The sequence below is a fragment of the Meleagris gallopavo genome, chromosome 4, assembly GCF_905368555.1.
Source record: "Meleagris gallopavo chromosome 4, MGAL_WU_HG_1.1, whole genome shotgun sequence".
In the NCBI taxonomy this organism is placed as follows: Eukaryota; Metazoa; Chordata; class Aves; order Galliformes; family Phasianidae; genus Meleagris; species Meleagris gallopavo.
Window position 1 is genome coordinate 32,861,953 of NC_139407.1, and position 16,446 is coordinate 32,878,398.

Here is a 16,446-nt window from a genome sequence, read left to right on the forward strand (position 1 = left end):
GCTTTACTGGGTTTTTTTTCCTGACAGATTTCATATACATGCACTTTTAATCGCATAACACAAATTCAATACTGCAATTATCTCTGTGACCTTTACAGAGTTCTCCCATATACTGAAGAGAGAGAATGAATAGCAAGCCAGAAAGAATTATATAGAGACAGCTCCATCAAGGTTTTCTGGTGATGTTATAAACTAATAGAATGGACATCAAATTACCAGAAACCTGAATCGAAATTATAGACCCATGGTTCAAATGAAACCTTGTAAAAATTAATATGTGAATGTAAAATTAATAGCATTCATTTTAAAAATTATGCAAAGGAGCGTGTTCTTAAAATGTGCCTGACTGCCTCTCTTTAATTTGGAGAGGAAGGAATCTTCCATTATTTCTGTCTTGCAAAGTAAATCTGGTTTGATGCTCTTTGATTTAGAGACACATTTGTAAGTACTTTCACCAATTTAACATTCTGTAGGGTTGCTAGCCCTCTAATCCATACTCTTCAAATTATTTTTGGCCAGGCTGAGTTAAAACCTATAATCACAGGGCACCAACTGTTCTTGTGGTTGCAACACAAGTGTAAAAAAGAGATTGCGTATCCCCATAGGATGCAGAAAAAGTGTCATTTAAGACCACTTATATAGATGAGCTTTTGGGATATTTTCAGCTTTTCTCAAACACAGTCAAGCAACAAGGTAGAGACTGGACTAAGAAGGAACGACGGCCCTGAGAGAGGCAGATGGGGCTGTGCCAAGATTTCCCATGGGAATTTCTGAGCTGCTGTAGCCTGGTCGTGCCTGACCCTACAAAAGATAGCAAAGCTAAGAGGTGTCCCTGAGAGGCCACATTAGAGTTGATGCAGGTGCTTTCTTTCTCAACTATCTGCTCACAAGACAGCCGCATGCAAAATGTCTGTTTATCCTCGGATAACTTCTGAACGCCATCCCTCTTTAAAACTTAATTCAGTGCAAAGTGATGATTGGAGTTTGCTTGCTACCCCAAAGGATAAAAATCAGCGAGGAAAGAAAGACTAACAATTTGCCACGTTGAAGCCCCAAAAAAACCTTTCATCCCTTAGCATGATGCATTGAAAGTGACAACCGTTCCTCACATTAGCATCTGCAGACTGTAATTATCCATGTAATGTAACAGCTGGGGTAGAGGTTTTGTGACGCTTTGGGCTGCAGGATGCTTTGGAAGGCTGAAGAGTGCTTACTAATAATAGGACCTCGAAGAAGTTCTATGGCTCTCCTTGTGACAAGGCCCCTTCTCTCTCACCCTGAGCTGACGGCAGGGCACCAAGAGGCCAGTGCTGAAGCCCTCTACAACTGCCCTTTTCCTTCTGCTGTCTGATGTCCTGCCGTTCTCCAGTCAATTTGGCCGCCTGCTTTTTTTTGCTGTCTGAGAGGCCTTTTCCTCTTCACGCTGTGAAGGGAAGCCTGCTTTGTCCTTCTTGGCATTTCCAGCCCCGGGATCTGCAGCTGGGACTGGGCAGCAGGGAGGAGGTGAGGAAAGCAAGCCGGGATCTCAGCCTGCAGGGAGAAAAGAGAGAGGCTGGCTTCACAGCCTTGCAGACAGAGTGCTGTCTGAGAAAGAGAAAAGGGTTTGTCAGCCCCCTGCCTGGACCATAAGGACCAGAACAGTTCCTGGGTTTAATTTATTTTACCCATTCGCTGCCTGCGGTGGCTTAAGCAGACCTGCAGCTACAAAAGGGAAGCCCACAGAGTTATTGCCCTTTAAATAATCTTTCCCTGTCATGTGTTTACAAACAGTCCTTGCCGTCACTGACACAGCAATCACACTGAATTCAAGGTTTTCCTGTATGGAGTGTTAAAACAGGAAGGAATTCAAAAGCCCCTGAATGCTTTCTGTGCCAAGGAACTGGCTGGCATGTCCTAAGGCTTTAACCCCTTGTAAAGTCTTTATCTAATGAGTGCAGAGGCACAAACTTGTTGAAAGCCATGCTTGTTGAAACATCCAGAGTTTGTATCACTTGCCACATCCATGGGCTGCATGGCAGGTTGGAGAGAGTTTAAGGAGACCACCAAAGGACAGCAATGTAGCAGGGAATCAGAATAAGAAGATTTATTAATGGATATCAGAAACAACTGTCCCCATTAATGGCAGCCAAGAAACACCCCTTACAACTTGCCATGGATACAGGACAGCAGGATGTCCCTGTTCATTGCAAGGGTGTTGGACTAGATGACCTTTAAAGGTCTCTTCCAACTCTAAAGATTCTGTGATTCTATGATAATTTTAATTCCCTGAGATTTAACTCTAACCACTTAACAAGCACCATATCTGGTCAGTTTGCTGAGCATGCCCAATGTGCCCTGTGTCAGCAGACTGGTGGTAGGAGGGTCTCTCAGATGGCAGAGTAATGCAGGAAGTGCGATGAAGGATGGGCATCTTTGCCCTAACTGAGCCCTTCTGTTTTCCTTTGGGTTAGCTGTGGCGTATCAATACTATGTTAGAAATCTGAGTTTCAAAATGGAACCCAAGATGGTTTTTTTGAGTGAGAGGCATGGCAAATGTAGCCCTGACAGCTGTACAGGGGGTGATAATATAAAGAACAGACAGAGCTGAGGGTGCCAGCTGGTTATACCTTTGAGGGAAATATATACCACACATTCTGGTGCTGGGATCTGCTGTCTGCCCAGTTCTTTCAGTTTCTGATGCAGCAAGAGGCAGCAGGCTCCCCAGCTTCCTACCTTCTCAGCTGACACAGAAGACAGGGACAGCTTTCCCTGAAAATAAGCACCAGCAGTAACATGCATCTATTATGTCTGCTACTGAGTCACAAACGTCTTTTGTATAGAAACAGTTGGGTAGTGAAGAGCACTGTTCAAAAGATGCTTTCTCTCCTTGGACTGGCTGTAGGGTGCCTGGGCTATTTTGGGGATGACAGTTACTCTTTGTCCTTAGTTCTGCTTGCTATGGCCAAGGCTGAGAAGGAGATTTGTCTCATGGAGAGCTGAGCAGTGAGTCAGCACTGGATTCAAGGAATGACCCTGGGAGCATTGCATCCTAGTTTCCTTTCCTCAACCCTATATAATATCCCAGAGAATTTTGAAGTCAGAGGTGCAACATGAAACCCTGGGAAAATTAATAAGCAATTTCTGCAAAGGCCAATTTTTTACAGTACTGAAACTGCCAACTGAGACTTCAGGAGACAAGGGTATATTCCAACTGAGCAAGATATCAATTAAATTAATTTCTCCCCCCAACTGCTGCACATGCCTAGTTCCAAGACCAAGAAAACAAGAACCAGATCACATGAGTGTTTTCCATCTAGATTTTGTCTAAGCTAGAGACATTAAAGAAATCTTTAGGGAAAATAAAGAGACGAGGAAATTGGCTCACTCTTCTCACTTTTTGCTTTAATAGAAGGGTTTGCAAGGAAATGAAACTTCAGGCTATATTTCTTAATCCCATGGCCCATAGCAAGCTGTCACTCTGCATTTTCCCATGGAATTAGGTAAATAGAGTATACTTGGCCTCTAATAAATGAGAAAATATACACATGAAAGAGCACTTGATCAGAAGTGACAAGAGAAAGAGCAGGATGATCCAGAGGAACAAATAAAGCTGTGAAATTTTATAATAATATTCCCTAAAGGTATTACAAATTCTTTTCTCACTGTTGTAAGGTTCCCTGAATACGTTCTTCCAGAGTTTGAGTTGTGTTCCATCAGTGTTTCTACTGCTCTTGATCAAGACAAGGAAACCACCTCAAATTACAACTGGAAGTCACTTTAAGTTGTTGTTCTCTCATATTTTCTTTCAAGGTGAGTACAAATTTATGTTCTGAGAAGCCTAATTAATGTTAACTGCATATGGAGAAATGATGGGCTTGCTTGTTTCAGCTGTCCCTAGGGGTATGCCCTTCCCAACTGAATTAAGTTGCCACTGTGTTTCACTAATGTGCATCTGATGCTTAATGAATTGGAGTGTTATTACCCTTGATTAGAGGTGGAATAAAATTGAGTCCAAGGCCTTTCCATTCATTTTGCTAATTATTCTCTGCATTCATTGCACACAGAAGAAATGATGACAGGCTCCCTGTTGTGCAGGATATGGACACTTCACACTTGAAACATAAATTGAACTGATTATCTCTACAACATTATTGTCGCATTTGTGAGTTTTTGTGTCAGGAAAACAATAAGCTGTGAACTGCTCTGTTTCCAGTCTGTCATCCCTCTGGGGATGGGAAAGAAAACCCTTTCTTTCTTTGTGTGTTCTTCAGTTTCATATCTAGATCATATTGGCACACAGTCTTAAATTAGAGGTAGATTCTCCTCTCCTCTCTACAAATATGTAAACAGACATCACTCTGAAACTTCACAGATTCTCAGATCATGTTTCTAAAAATTAGCTTCAGTTCACCTGTTCCCATGCTTACTAGTTAAAAGCAAGAGGCAAAATGCTGAGATGTTGTAAGTACCTTCTCTTGGCACTACCTGCTGGAGAGCCCAGTGCAGGAAATCTCTTGAAATAGTTTGTTTCTCATATGTATTATTGTCTGCTAAGAGACCTCAAGGGATTTGAATTCATGGTGTAGGCAGCCACAAAGTCTGGAATGTTTTGATCTTCCCCTCTTTTAACTTGACTGGTCTTGGTCATAGGGAAGAGAAATTCCTTACTGTTGGGATGCTTGTGTCCTGAGGACAGATTGCTGTCCCATGAGGATATACTCAGCTGCTGATACAGTTGCACTGCACATGCATTTCTTCATATTTCTTTAGCGTTGTCCCTTCTCTGTTAGGACAGGGCCTTAGGAAAACCCAGCACTTCCCCAAATACAAGATCAAGTGTTAACAGTTACCTCTTCAGCCTGTATTTTTCCAGAAATGCCCCAAATTTGTGTATGTACATGTATGTGTGTACAAGCAGACTGAAAACATACAATATACATGCACACCTGCATGTTACAGGTAATAAAAGCAAGCTGCTGAGATGCACTAAATTCTAGTGTTACAAGACAACAACTTAGAGAAATTTGTGGTTGTCATAAAACTTGAAATATTTATGATAAATATTTCTATTTTGAAGAAAGATTTCAGAACATCCAGATTAAAAGTTTTTTTGTTAAAAATTTCCCAAAGATAACAAAAAAGAAACGTGTGAGTCTGGTATAGAACTGAACAAACTGGAGGCATCTCATACATGAACTTTGAATTGGATCTTACTTATCTTCCTTGGATATGCAAAATAAACAAATGGTTTGTTTTATTAAGTGTCTTGTCTGGCTGATGACTGCAGCACTGCAGCATATGAAAGAGACTATGTAAACCAGGGGACTAGATTTATTCTTCAGCTGTGCTCTAGTAACGAAGACAGTGCTGAAAGCGGTAACATCTGTGTTGTGTGGCAAAGACAGCATAAAAGATGGCTGTAAACTTCACAAACTACAAAAACTAGGGAAGTGTTAAACATTTGCATTCTCATTTTGTGATAATATGACTGTGTTCTTGAAAGAAATAAACTATAATTCCAGGATTTAGAAATAAGGCATAATTCCAAAGCCTCCCAGAATGTCATAACCTTGACCAGTATTAACCAAGACATGGACTTCAGGGTAATTATTCCTGGAAAACTTTGGAAAGCAGAACATACATGCAAATCATTTTAAAAATAGTGGCTTCTAATCCTGGAGTTGAAGAGCTTACTTTGGTATATTAGGACTGAATCTTAGGATTCAGTTTTAGGATTAGTAAATTTGGAGGTAATTTGGGAGAAGAAATCTTAATGGGATCCACATGCTCTTAGCACTGGCCCATGTGCATTTCCACTAGAATACAGCTATCTCTTGACAGACATGCACCAGACGTGCAATCTGCTTTTGGGCTGAAAGGGCATTGACAATTGTGAGAAGACAGGCTGGCCACAGGAGCGTGGGACTTTTTCTTAGAAAATCTTTTTGCTGCAAAAGCAATTTTGTTGTCTAAGTGCAAGCTGTTCATTGTTGTTTCGTGCTGTATGTTAGAAAGATGCAGCCAAATATGTGGACATGGGGACATGTCATGCCCACTCACCAATTCTTAGTCCTAGAACCAAAGTGTCCCTATGTGAAACAGCCACAGTCCTCAGAGTGTAACCATGTACCAAATTTTGAGAAACTGTTTCTTAAAACAGTCACTACACTTCATTTTTAAAGTAAGAAATACTAAGGAAACTTCCTGAGCTTAGACTGAAACTGCAGAATGTTCTATGTCTGTTAAACGCTTCCCAAATTGTTGCTACTCCAAAAAAATGAAAATAGAAATCACATAGAGCTGTTCTTCTATGAAAATTATTACAGCTTCTCAATCCAGACACACTCTTGGCCTGCTTAGACTGTATTCATTCAAAGTCACCATAATAAATGTAGTATTCATGAAATGGGCTACATACACTAGCCACTGAGATTAAACCATTCATAGTAACAGTGTCCAACAAACAAGTAAATAATAATTTTATTGATAAACCATACTCAATTACCTTGCACACCATAGTTACACTGTACTTAGCACTTGACAAGATACAGTTTGGTGACTTATTTCTATGAAAAAGACTGTAGAAGTAACTGTAAAAAAAAAGTGCTGCAGGACTCATTGAGCAGACGAGGTTGTTAGCTAGCTATATTCTTTAGGATTTTTGTATCATGGGATTTATACCTTCTATGGACCAACTGCTAAAACACTCTTCATTGGGGTGTTACCAAAATCTTCCTGAGGGGCAAAGTAATACAACAGTCAAACAGGTTCAAGAAAGAAAAACAGGTTCAAGGAAAGTTTTTCCAGCAGGAACCACTTCAGAGTTGAGAGTTGTGCAGTGGTGAGCACATTTATGAGGGAAGTAGTATTACCTCCATAAGCATACAGATATTGTTCTCTCACGCACTTTTGCATAGTTTTCACCAGATTGTTGTGCTAGTCAGGGACATGAGACATTCCCTACCGTGTCTCCCAACATATACATTGATTTATATTCTCTTGTGCACTCTCATATTTTGATAAGATGCCCTCTTGTACATGATTTAGAACTGGAAATGCTTCTCCTTGCCTCAGTAGGTGTCCCTCATTGTCAGCAGTGAGCAAGACCAGAGCTTGAGGGAATACTTGGCAGCTTGTTCAAAACTACATGTTTACATCAGATACAAAGATTTGAATTGCAGTATTAAAAGCAACATTTGACTGGAGTGCCTGGTGTTGGAATCACTGATAAAAGCAAGAGTGTTGCCTGTTTATTTTCCTGTTGAGAACATTTTGTACGCTTTCTTTCTCTGTTGATAGTTATGAATGTGTTGCTCCTTTGAACGAAGAACACAGGCCTGGGACTCTTCATTAGAGATGAATGATATACAGTATGCAGATGCTTTGCATGACATTTCTTGGCTGAGAAAGGTTCAATACTCTTGGAAGAGGCCCTGCATGCAAAATACGAAAGCTATCTCAGTACTCAAATGAGGAATCCAAACTTAAAGGAATTTTAGATAGCTCATTCACCCTTAATTAGTTTGTATCTGCTAAAGACATAATACGCTGTAAGTCATTGACTGAACATGAAAGGCAACAAATTGGTTAATTGAGAGAAAGCAATCCAGTGCCTAATCTGTCTTCAGGAGCCAAGGCATCTCCTTCTCAAGCAGAGTTGCAGCTAGAGGGGCAGAGGAGTTATCTCCAAGCTGACCCTGTGCACCCTCTGGCAACAAAAGCAGCAAACAGCCCGTTGTGCTGCAAGGATCTTGCCATGAGCAAACTCTGGTGTGCTTCCTTTGCCCTCCCATGCCCACCTATGATGCACACCTATTTCCTACATGTTTGAAAGACCCTGGGTCCAAGCAGCAGATGTTCTTGTTCCCTTGCTAATGTCCTTCCTCCTTCAAAGCCCCTCATTCTCCATCCCACTCCACCATTTGCGGGAGCTGGGAAGGGAAAAATACGGTTGAGCAAAGTGATTGCATCCAGCCTGCGTGGTACTGGAGCAGCTGTCTTTTTCCTGGGCTCTGAGGATTTCTCCATACATCCTGCTTCCAGCTGTTTAGCTGTCAGGACTGCTCAAATGCTGATGCCATTTACTCGAATTTCTGTGGAGGAAGCTCTCTCCACAGCTTCTTCTGCTAATGACATGTATGTCCTTCAGTTCAGGAGGTCTGGTGAGACTTATCATCTTTACTTTTGGGGCACCAAGGAGATATCCAAGATAGAGACTTTTCTTTGATTTTAAAGGAAAAGGTAAATTTTTAATAGTCTTTTATTTTAATTCTTAAAAAAAGAAAACCATGAAAACCTTTTGTTAACTTTACCAGCTAATGCAACTAATCCAGTGAGAAAAAAAACAATATATTGCTAGTTTTCTTCCTCTTCTTGATAGATTTCTAAGAATTTGAATACTTGTACTGAATGCTAGCCAACTGCTTTCCTTTGAATCTAAAATGATTGAAATAGCAACCGTGACCTTCAGCTAACTCAGAGTAGCATCACCAAGCTTTAGCCAAGTCTGCTTTATAGCTCTTCTCTAGCAAAAGGGAACTGTAACTATTGCAAGAACAGTGCTCGCTTGCCATTTTTCTTTTCAGTTTTACTGCCAGAAATATCACAGTTATGTTTCAAACATCTGCAGTCATTCCTGAGAGTCTTGTGATGCTGAAATGCTCAGCGCTTTTCCAAGTCAAGTCTGCAAATTCTGGAAACCTTGAAACTCCTTTTAAAATCAGTTTACTAAGGCTTAACTTGCATTTGTGCCTACTTCCAAGTTTCTTCAGCTTATCCTAAGAACAGAATATCATCTTTGCGAGTTAACATGCTTGAATGCTGAACAAATTTGCTTTTGTTGTGACTGACAAAACATAAATTTCTTTAGGTTATGTAATGGAGACAGTGGTAGACACATTTTTTCCCATAAGGAAGACGTGGCTTGAAAATTCCTTATTCGTATAATGTCTCTGCCCAATATGATATTAGATTTCTTGAACACTGAATGAAATCATCTTAGTCAAATGGGAAATAAAAGAGCCTAGACCAGGTCCACTACATTATAGAAAAGTTGTGTTATAGTACTCTGGAGCAAAAAGATATGACAGTTCAAATGGTTTTGAGTTTGGGTTTGGAATTTCATTAGACAGACACTTGATTACTTTATTTTGCGGGCGCTTTTTTTCCATTTCCTCATTCTGATGCCTAATTATACAAGCTTCTTTGTCCACATGCTTTTGCCTCACTTGGGAAGGAAAATCATTTGGGCTTGTTTATACCTGTGTGTTCCTAGCAACTTATGGCAGTGCATGCCATTACCCTTCATTAGTGTGACGAATACTGAGAGTAATGTGTATGCTCAAAATTCTCTGCAATGTTTCAGACATTAACATAAACCGGCAAATAGGGTTGTCTGCTGCTCTGAGAACATGGCTTGCATGGTTACTTGTGCACATACGAAGTCAGAGCCCAGCTGAAAACAAGTCCAAGTATCATTATGCCCGCTTCATGCATGCAAAGTGCATTTTAACAGCATTTGTGTTAGTTACTACATATGTCTAGCAGCTGGAAGTGAGAGACTGGGAAACAAACTGTACAGAAGAGCCATAAGGGAGTGATTGAGGAATACTTTCTATGTGAACAGCAGAAATAAAACTACAAGTAGAAACCACAATTTCTCTAGCACTATCTCAGTGCCACACAGAGTTCCCATTAGCTATCCTCCGTGCTTGGCTTTCTTTTCACCTCTGACTTTTGATGACAATAAGAGATCAATTGCTGTACAGCTGTTCATATCACTGGGATTCTAATATAGACTAGATTCCAAAGGGGCCTCATGAAAGCAGTTTGTATTACAATATTCTGTCCCATACAGATTGGTTTGTTTTGTTTCTTCTCCTATGGAACATGTAAAGATGGAAACAATTTAGTTTTTGTCTTGTTCCCAGATGGTGTTCTCACTGGGAGATGTCAGAGATAGAGCTTCCAAAGATCAATAAGATTTTTATATACTTTGTGAAAGTAAGTGATGAGGTTAAGAAAGAAGTCTAATTTGATGTAACATCAAGTATTAGACTTGATGACTCATTGACAGTTCCAGACTGCATCTTCTTAGACCTTTAAGTCACTTCACCATAAGACTCAAATGTGTAGGACAAGTATTCAGATTAATTCCCTTAAATGCACAGATAAGCAAGTTCAGAACCAATGTAGAGCTGAAGTATATTACAGAAATCTTTCCTGAAAGATTTCTTATCAGACAGTTTGTATTATATGCTGTAAAACATATGCATACAGTTTTATAACAAAACCTGAGGTTTTACTACCACTGAGTTCCTAGAAAAGTAGAAGAGTGAACTAGTAAAAACGTTGGAATTTATTTCCATCTTCATTGTATATCATCAACAGAACTTTTATTAAGATGGCAGGACTGTCAGAGAACAGCCTCTTGTAAGATAATATTTATGAAAGCTATAATCATGTAGGTGATACCTAATCATACATGATTACCTAGTCTGCCCGGGAATTGAATGAGGTCAGTGAAAAACAACTGAATTATCACAGTTGGAAGTAATTTTGGATCAAGCCATCATGTGTTGATTTGATCTAAATTAAATAGAATTGAATTATAACAGGTTTGGGATTTCAGACAGAAAAAACTGAGAAAGTAAGGGCACAGGTCAGTGAAAACACTTGGACTGGAAAAAAATATTCAATTTAATTATCTCAAGGGCAGGAAAACTATCAGGACTTATTTGGGGGGAAAAAAAAATCCAAGTGGAAGTTTGAGATTACATAACACAAAGAAAATAGAAAACTACAACATTATAGAAATACAAATTACAGAATTGTGTATTGAAAGCTATATGATTATTTTCACAGAATCACAGAATCACCAAGGTTGCAAAAGACCTTCAAGATCATCCTGTTCAACCATCCACCTATCACCAATAGTTTTCACTAAACCATATCCCTCAACACAAACTCAGAGAATCACAGAATCACAGAATGACAGAATTGTAGGGGTTGGAAGGGACCTCTAGAAATCATCGAGACCAACCCTCCTGCCAAAGCAGGTTCCCTACACCAGGTCGCACAGGTAGGCGTCCAGGTGAGACTTGAATATCTCCAGAGAAGGAGACTCCACAACCTCTCTGGGCAGCCCATTCCAGTGCCTGGTCACTCTTTCAGAAAAGCAGTATTTCCTAATGTCCAGCCTAAATCTCCCCTGGCACAGCTTCAAGCCATGCCCTCAAGTTCTATCACCAGTTACACGAGAGAAAAGGCCGACCCCCAGCTCACTACAACCTCCCTTCAGGTAGTTACAGAGAGCAGTAAGGTCTCCCCTGAGCCTCCTCTTCTCCAGACTGAACAATCCCAGCTCCTTCAGCCACTCCTCACAAGGCCTGTACTCCAGACCCCTCACCAGTTTTGTTGCCCGTCTTTGAATCCTCTCCAGAGCCTCAATGTCTTTCTTGCAGCGAGGGGCCCAAAACTGGACAAAGTACTCAAGGTATGGCCTCATCAGAGCTTAGTACAGGGGGACAATCACTTCCCTGTTCCTGCTGGCAACCATTTTTGATACAAGCCAGGATGCCATTGGCCTTCTTGGCCAGCCAGGCACACTGCTGGCTCGTGTTCAACCGAGCATCAATCAATACCCCCAATTTTATCTGTGATATTATATTAATTATATTTAATATTGATATTTAATAAAATAAAAAATATGTAACATTAGTAGGAGTCATTGAGAGAGCATAGAGAACAGTTGCCCTCTAAAAATGATTTACTATTGGCTTATTCAGATAGATTTCAGAAACTTGTCAACAGACACATTCTGTGTGCTTGGGAGTATTAACACACTAGATGGTGTTAACATGAAAATAAGAAGGAGAAGTGCTGTCAGCAGGAGATGATTGCTCTAGACCATGAATAACGTCACCAAGTATCTTAGCCCAGCTGATATCCTGGGCTGAAATTGCAGAAGGAAAAGAAGCCAGTTCCATGGAAAGTAGCTCTCAGTACATGTATAACAAAGATTGCGTTCTTTATTTCTCTCCAAACTCTTATTCCTTAGCAGTAGACAAAAAGAGACTGTGTTTTGAGGTGAGTCTGTTTCCTCCTTAGTGAGCACTGTTGAGTCACCTGGCGATCTCACCTGATTTCAGTGATGCAATAATGTGGAGTTCGTAAGTAACAGCAGTGAAGCTGGGTAGGGCTCTCTTGGTGGGGGAGGTATTTCAATATCTGGAGAGAGTGTGTGGCTGCTGGATAGAAGATTGAGTAGGTAAGTTTGGTTGGGTGACAGCTTTTAATCTTTTTCTTTTTAAGTTTTCCTGAAGTAAATAGTAAGGGTTTAATGTTTTCTTGTTTGATTGTTGTGTAGTGGTTTGGAAAATTTTTAAGATCAATTGAACTAATTGTGTGAAGTATTTCACAAATGATAATTGGAGTCTCTTTTAGGGAGTTGAAGCATCTTAAATTATAAAAGTAAGATAAAAACTTTGTCCTTTATTGTATTTCCAATATGCTTTGAAAATAGTTCCATGTTTATTTGTGTAGAACAAGATTATTTTTCTAGATGTAGAAACTATTGAAGCTTGTTCTGTAGCCCTTTCACAGTTAAAGCTGTGACTTCAATTTTTTGACTGGAGACTGCTTTCAACTACTTTTGGTATTCATATCTCAGTTTAAAAAGGGTCCTAAACTGATGTGTCTGGGTGGAATGAATTTGATAAGGAAGATGGATAGATAAGGAATTCCTGAAGTGTAGTTATGGGAAGGAATTTTATCAGTTGGCTCTAAAGCATCTCACTTGTAAAACTACATATACAAGGCTATCTTGTGTTAGTGCTGATACCTCTCTAAGGTGTGATGTTATGCAATGGTGATGTAGAGGGGTAGCTTTCTGTGCCCAAATTGTAGCATAGTACTCCTGTATGGGTCTTGCTGTCATAAATGGCAAACTGTTCCTGTGCTCTGGGAATGCTACAAGGTCCAGGAGTGTGGGAGGAGCAAGGAGAACTGCTGAGGTGCAAGGGCAGCTCCTAGAGAGCAGTGAGTCTTTTCTCATACAAAACTATTTGGGCAGTCCACTACACTGCTGCAGGGTGTGCTGAATCCATGAGAGGAGAGGAAAGCAAAACTAGTTGTCTCTTCCATTACAGGCAGCATAGGTTACACATTCACATAAAAGTTTAAAGTAGGTAGCCTTGCTGAGCAGATCAGCCTCTGAATTCAAGCAACTGTGGTGTTGCTGACCAGCTTCTTCCAAGCTGTATTCCTTATTTTTCTCTCTCCCCACCTCTGTTTCCTCACAACAGGCTAAGCAATGTGACATTTACCTGCAGGGTGAATAGTAGTAGAGGTGACTTGACAAGTTTCTGGTGAGTGTTTGAACATAGAAAAAATTTTGTGCCGGGACATTGTCTTTAGGAAGCTGCAATTGTTTCCTCAGGAAATGATTCTCTAAGTAGGAAACCTGTAAGTGTATGTGAGTGTAGAGGTGATAGCAAAGCTGGCTGATACCCTGTCTTATGTGCAGCGGTGTCTGAGCTTCTCAAAGGAAAGCCACAGCTCAGTGAAAAGCCATGGCTCTGCACTAATATGCCTGCAAAAGGGAGGGGAAGAGGGGACAGGAAGATGCTGATGCTGTCTGTAATTCATATTCTAAGCTTCTTTGTGTGGGAAGAAGTGGCTGTCCAGCATGCATCCTAGATCTGACAAAATCATAACAACACATAACTCATAAGACACAACTATCCTATAACTTCAAATAAAAAGAAATCTGATGGTGAAACAGAATGGGGAGAGACTGATGGTATTAATAAATTGATCTTTCCAGGATAATCATAGCTGGAAAAGAGTATATATCACAGACAGGGTAAGGTGTTACACTTCTCGCAACTCAAACTGGATGCTATACTGAAGTCACTAGGACAAACAACTTAGTAAAAAGCAGAAGGTACATGCAAAGCTGCTCACACTTGTACTTCATATGGTGCATACTCACACCAAGACAAGTGGGGAAAAAAAGGCATGGTAATAAAGCAGATTTTTAATCTGATTCCCCATGAGGATGAGGAAATCCAACCTCTTTGTTCAGATCCTTGTATAGCCATCCATACTTTCTAAATAGCTGAAACATGCCAACAGATGGATCAAGAGAAATTGAATATATTGGAGAACTGCATAAACTCACAGGCTAAGCATGAGATTTAGTCTAATGAATGCAAGATCAGCTTGTAATGCAGATAAGAATACTGATTATACTGTGATTACCATGCTTGAGTATTTCAGTGCACATGCCTGCTTCCAGCTGAAGTCTGAAATAGTTTTTTATCCATTTTGTAAGGGGTGCCTATGTTTTATTTATTTAGAGGAGTGGTTAGAATCCTGCTGTTATCTATTCCCATCCCCCACTCTTATTATATATATATGTAGATGTCTTGATTCAGTTCAGAGCCATTCATACTCCTTCCATTCTTAAATAGGAGGGTAGTGAAGAGGGGTGGGGTTGCTTACTGGTGGAGCCCTGTCTTGTACATTGTTGAACAGATCAGCTTGTGCAGAAGACAGCTTGCTCTCTTGAGTCACACCTGTGGCCTGGCTGCACCCTTGTTTGGTGGGAGGAGGATGCACAGCTCAATTAAATGCAGAGGCTGTAATGCAAGCTTCTTGTGTGCTGCTGTGTGCTTTTATGGAGCTGATTCTCACTGCTAGTAGAACCCTTGATTGGCCTGGGTGTGTTTTCTCCTCTGCAGGAAAACCACTTAGGCTGTGAATAATTTACTTATTTCTACTTTGTAGAGAAATTGTTTTAACTCCCATGTTGAATCTCTAAGGTGCAAGGCTTGGGAGGTCTGATGTAGCTTGTCTTGACCTTGTGTGGAAGGCAGCATGCTTTGTTGGCACGGGTGCCATGTGTTAAATACTCTGCATTGCTGCAGTGACAGAGGTGTGTTCTGATGTCTTTATGTTACTGTGGTATCTGAAAGCCATAGGCCATTAGTCAGGTGACAGTTTGTGCCTAGATACTGCTGAGATTGATGCCCTATAAATACCTGAGAGGAAAAAGGTGAGAGGGGGAGGGATAGGCAGATAGAAATGACCTTATCCCAGGAGTTGGCCATCATGTGTATTTGACATAAAAGTTAAGGAGACTAAAAATTAATTTCTAATCAACTGAGAACTCAGCACAATAAAAAAAGGAACTAAAGTAGAAGCTCCCTTTCTTGAATTGTGACATCAATATATTAAGTAGCTGATTAAAATTGGCAGGACACATACCATCCTTGGGCATGTGGAATACTTAGAGCATACAAAGGGAAAAGCCTGTCTGAGGCTTAAAGTGTTATGTTAGGACCTAGGACTTGATCACCTTCTCCCTGAGGACTTCTTATGTCACTGTAGTCAAGTCACTTATCCTCTGTTTCCCTTTTTAAACATAGGTAATTTTCCACACTCAGTTACCTGGTAAAAGGTAATGTTGCTTTTCATAGTGAAAGTGCATTGGCTACTATAATAAATTCAAGTACTATGTCTAGTAGAAGATTCTTGCTAAGATAAGTGATTATCTGTGATAAAAGGACAAAACAGCATTTGTCCCTCTTATGTTTGCTCTGTACAAGACAGTGCCAATTATGACCAGATCTCAAAAAAAAAAAAGTCACTTTGAATCAGATATGCAGACAGTGTTTCTGCTGGTTTCCTTTGTGCTGGGAAGCCCTCCCTGTAAGGGAAGGGCCTGGGGCTGAGCAGACTCCAAGAGCATTTCCTTAAAATAACTTTATCAATCTGAGATGGGAAACTTGAAATAGGTTTTGAGAAAACTGTATACAATTGTTCACTGCATTTAAGGCACCTTTTAGAATAGGTGCTGCCCAACTCAAGCAATGAATGAAGTATGAGGCAAGGGCCATCCAGGTCCTCTTGCAAAGGAGTGATTGTAAATTCACTATTTATTTTACCTTACCATCTTCAGGCCACCTTTTTGTGGGGCAAAGACTATTTTTTTTGTTAGTAGAAGATGCTTCTTCAAAACATGTCAGTGATTCATAAAAGCCAAGTATCATTGTCATGTCTACAACTTCTTGTGTGTCTAAAGGGAGGCTGATGTTGTGTAGTAAGCCTTTATTCTTTGATATTTTGGTATTGTTGCCAAAATATGCAGTGTTAGTGATGGCTTGCTCTGTTTTTGAACAGCTGGGGATAGTTATGTAGGGGAACTGTTTGTTCAGGGCTTGAACTGGTGATTGAACACCTGGTGAAGGGGTGTGGCTGGCTGAGGGAGCACAGGCAAATTGTTTGCACCTGTGCTCTCAGGGATCAGAAGAGCCAGGTTGGAGTCACCCTGGGCTCATATGAGTGCCAGCCACCAAAGAGAGAGCATCTCTTGCACCTAGGCTGCTTCCTGAGGGGTGCTGCAGAGCCAGAGAGCCCCTTCTCCAGTTGGGTGAGTTCCATTCTTCTTTCTGTACAAGACTA

General features: G+C 40.5%; 1 long non-coding RNA gene across 2 annotated transcripts in view; it reads left to right on the forward strand.

Annotated features, from left to right (window-relative positions):
• Nucleotides 1-12,191: 12,191 nt before the first annotated feature.
• LOC109367293 (uncharacterized) overlaps nt 12,192-16,446 on the forward strand; it is a 114,716-nt gene continuing 110,461 nt past the window's right edge. Inside the window, exon 1 of one of the 2 annotated variants that reach the window (XR_002114292.3) lies at nt 12,192-12,247. This is a non-coding gene — a long non-coding RNA (uncharacterized LOC109367293). Of the gene's footprint in view, nt 12,248-16,314; nt 16,415-16,446 lie in introns of those variants that run through there. The other variant, XR_014883015.1, reaches the window with a different exon arrangement.